The following is a 4,857-nucleotide window of genomic DNA, read 5'->3' as shown; positions in this document are numbered from 1 at the left end:
TCTACAGCATCAGTGGTTAAAAAAAAATATAGAGACCTACATCCTTTCTGGAGAGAGAGGGAGACAGAGAGAGGGAGCAGAGAGAGACAGAGAGAGAGAGAGAGAGACAGAGAGAGAGAGAGAGAATTTGAAACACATCATATGAATGGAATATCACCAACAAATCCCTTTCTTCAAAGCTCAGGGAAGGTCACAGAAGAGATGGTTGACAGAATGTCAGAGCCAGACATGATGGAGGTTACCATGAGAACAAGGCTTACTAAATCAACATAACAAAGCTCATATGAACTCAAAGGTACTAAAGCAACAAGCATAGAGCCTATGTAGGTCTGCACCAGGTTCTCTGTATATGAATTATTACTTTCGATTTAGTATTTTATGATACTACCGAGTATGTGAACTAGTGGTTCCTGTACTTATCTTGGTTTCTTTTCTTCTGTTGGTTTACTTTGTTTAACTTCAATGTATTTTTTTTGTTTGACTTGTATTTTATGTTGTTATATTTATGTTGTTATCTCTTAGAAGCCTGTTCTTTTCAATTGAGAAATGAAAACAAATAGATCTGGATGATAAGGGAAAGTAGAAGAGGGAGCTGAAACTGTATTCTTGATATATTATATATGAAAAGAAACTATTTTTAATAAAAGGGGGAATCTTAGGGATCCATATTTCTTTACTTCTCTAGCACTGAGGTTATATGCCAACATGCCTTTTGTTTATATGTGTCCTGAGGATCTGAAACCAGGTCCTCATGCATATAAGGCAGGTATTTTACTCAATGAGCAATCTGACAATTCCTACACATTGTATTCGTAATGCCTTTTGCTGTTCATATTCTGGCCAACATTTTGTGTAAGAAATTTATTATAAAAGTCTCTGAGATAAAATGTAATCCCAAGACCCTTTATTCTATTCATTTATAAGTCAAGAAGTATTTGACTAATACATATGGATAATATAAATGGAATTTATGGTTTATGTGGAAAAATATGCAGGCTCACTGCCAAACATTAGATGGAGTTCAGGAAATCTTGCAAAAGAATTCATAGGAGAATTGACGGACCCGAAGAGGACATGAAGTCCAACAGAGTCAACTAACCTGTACCCTAGGTGGATCCCAGAGACCAACCAAATACTGAGCACAGTGTAGACTAGACACTCTAAACATATGCAGCAGATGAGCAGTTTGGTCTTCATACGCATCCCCCAACAACTGGAGTAGGGGTTGTCCCTGAGCGTGTTGCCTTCCTACCTGTGGACCCATCAAACCTAAATGGACACTAAATGAAGTAGAATGTTCCTAGTTCCACGGTGACTTGATTTGAGGGAGGTAGTAGAGTGAAGGTGCAGAGGAGTGTTAGTAGAGGGTGATGACCCAGCAAGGAGCCTCCCTTCTCTTTGTGAAATGGGGGGATTACATGTGTGAGGAGATACTGAGAGGAGAGGGGTGGCACAGATATGAGGATGTAAAGTAAATAAATAAATACACACATTATGGAGAAGCACTTGCAGTTAAGTTGTAATACTTGAGTTTAATCCACAGAATGCATATACTTAAGGGAAGCAACTGACTCCATGACATTGATCTCTGGCTTCCACAGTTGCAATGGTCACACATAGGTCCACACACATAAGAATAAATAAATTTATTCTTATAATAAATATTGTACACATTAATGGGATAACATGCATGTTTAAATTATATAATGATGAATTCAGGTTAATGTAAAAGTCTTACACATTAATTATTTGGTATGATGAAAGGACTCAAAATACATTTTTTTTGCTATCTATAATCATTCTACTGTGTGTGTGTGTGTGTGTGTGTGTGTGTGTGTGTGTGTGTGTGTGTGTGTGTGTCAGGACTTCATATTTGCATATATACAATTGTATCTGTTCACCATTCTTTCTACTGCACGTGTCCTCTGACCATTACTATGTTTTTCTCAGTCTCTACCACAGCAGGTTTTATATTGTATGTGCCAGTCAAAGTCCACCACACTTGTTTGCCTGTTACTGGCTTAGATCACTTAACATAAAAGCTTAGTTCAATCCATGAAGTTGAAAATACTTAATTTCAGGCTCTCTGTTTCAAAATGCATTGTATTTTTTTGAGTTTTCTGTTTCCTCTTCTTTTAATAATTTATTTCTCTGTAAGATAAATCATTTTATTTTCATGTACACATCATATTTTTCAAGCAACATCTCTTCAAAATTATATAACTGATAGATTCTTTGGCATAAATCATATTCAGAAGTATTATACCACTCACACAAATATATTTTATGACATGTTTTCTTCATCCCACACAAAAAATTTAAGTATTAAAGTTCCTCCATGTTCCCCATTGCTCTGCTTCTGCAAGTGTTTCATTTATCATCTAATTAAAAATTTATATTTTTTTGTGATCACGTGCGTGTATGTGTGTATTTTGTGGCTCTCTCTCTCTCTCTCTTCGTGTGTGTGTGTGTGTGTGTGTGTGTGTGTGTGTGTGGTATGTACATGCACAGGCACATGTGCATGCACAGCAAAAGAATACCATCTGATTCTGTGAAACAGAGTTAATAGCTGCTCTGTGCCTCTTGATGTGGGTCAGAAGATTGATTTTGTATCCTCCACGAAAATAGTATGTATGCTAAAATATGGAACCACTTCTCTATCTGCAATTTTGTCTAAACTTGAAATTTAACAAAAATAGAATCACAGTAAAAGTAACCTCCATTTGCCCAATGTAATTGCCATCTCAGTGGCTTATTGCTGAATAAGTTCACCCTGCCTTGCTCTTTCTGAACTTTGGGTGGCTCGTTTAACTAAGCTGTTATGACTCAAACTCAACTCCAAATTGGCTGTTTCAAACTGCCTCTTTCAGTTTCTCACTAAATTGCTCTGTTTAGCCTCAATTCTGGCAAACTATTCTAATCTTCTCACTCCTCATTTTTAGCTTCTGTCTACACCTGTGTCTGGCTTGTTTTCTCTGTAATGTGTCTGTAAAATTGTTCCAGTAAAATCTGCCTGTGAATTACATGAACCGAACTGCCACGAACTCTACTATCGCACTGCTTTTCAACTCACTGACTCACCTAAACTGACTGATTTGAACTCAGAGTTCTGTGTGACTTTCTTGAGTGCTGTAATTAAAGGTATTTAACAGTACACTTGGACCTAAGATTTTCTTTTTACCTGAAACTTGCTCTATACCAGGCTGAACATAGAGATCTGCTTTCTTCTGTCTCCTGAAAGGCATGCAGTGTTCCAGCCAGATCACACACAGAACTTGAAGGTCCTTGGGATTCTCTGTCAGAGCAGCTATGTTGCTAGGTTAAAATTCTTAAAGGTGGAATTGCAAACCCTAAAGCTGTGATGGCTTCCTGGAGAGCCTCCATCTGCAAGTCAGATCTCTCTCTCTCCTCCTTCACACCAAACTACACACAGAGACAACTGAGAGAAGAACTATGTGGAGTGTTTGCAAGGGAATGACCTCATTCAGAATGTTATTACTATTGCTCCCATTGTATAAATAAACAGAGATGCTAAAAAAAAAATTCTTCTACAAATCACTAATATGTATTATTTACTATGGTTGTTATATTTAACATATCTTAGTCTTTCCTGGAATTATATTAGTACAAGTTCTCTTTGTTTATATTGCTACGTATATCCTATTTATGTGATTTTCTAATACATTCTTTGTTTATGTACACTTGAAGTTATCTTTGACTATTGCAAATAACACTGTTGTATACATTGAGAAATACATGTTTGTATATTTGATTCAAAATATTTTAATTTAAAATAGTGTTTGATCATGATCAGACATTTTGTTACTTAAGAAACCATCAGTTTATTTTCTATGGTTTATATGCTCCCCCAATATATCAAGTTATCAGTATCTCATTAACATTTGCTATTTTCTATGCATTTGGTGGGGTTTCTGTCTGTGTCAAAATTATACAGCCAAGATTGGTTGTATGTAATAGTGACCATTGGCATTCTGATTAGCATTCAGTCTTCTTTGAGGATATTAAGCATTTCCTGATTTTCTCATTGTCTGATTCACTGCTCAATATAATTGCTTTTCCTTAACTTTAGATTTTGTGTTGTTACATTACAGAAATTCTGTGTGTGTGTGTGTGTGTGTGTGTGTATTTATCTGTGTATGCTTGCATGCTTTGTGTGTGTATCTGTGTGCCCATGAAAGCTCCTGCTTTAATTAATATATTTTCAAATTTATTGCCAAAATATAAAATCATATAGGTTTGTCTTTATTACTTTCTCCAACATTATTATAGTCAAAAATATATTAGTTCCTTCTCTCATGTGGTATGGAAAAATATCTTATACTAATCAATTTTATTAATAAATCCAGTGGCCATATTATTTTGAAGAAAATAAGACATTGTTCATTGATAAACTTCTCAATCTTTTCTAATATAAACTATGTATATCTGTTGCTATCTTCTATCACTTGTCTATCATCTAATTAACTATTCATTGTCATACTTTTCTTCTATATCCTAGATGTACATGTTTGGTTTTAGTTTTGTTTTCTAGAGTTCACTCGTTTCTATATTTACAATCAAAGTAAATCTCAGTATGTCTTTTACATTATTTTTAAATATAGCTTTTCCTACAATATATTATGATTATGATTTCTTCTCCCAAACTCCTCTTAATTCCTTCCCTCTTCCCTTCCCATCCAGATGGGTATATCTTCTCCATTCTGCCTCTCCTTATAAAACAAATGAGCATCTAAGAAATAATTATAAAATAAAATAATACAAAAACAAAAACTGATAATAGAACAAAACAAAAAGGAGATGAAGAAAATGCAAAAGAAGCCAAGTAACACATATAGA

Source organism: Rattus rattus, chromosome 5, assembly GCF_011064425.1.
Source record: "Rattus rattus isolate New Zealand chromosome 5, Rrattus_CSIRO_v1, whole genome shotgun sequence".
NCBI classification, from domain to species: Eukaryota; Metazoa; Chordata; class Mammalia; order Rodentia; family Muridae; genus Rattus; species Rattus rattus.
This window is presented reverse-complemented; position numbering follows the sequence as displayed.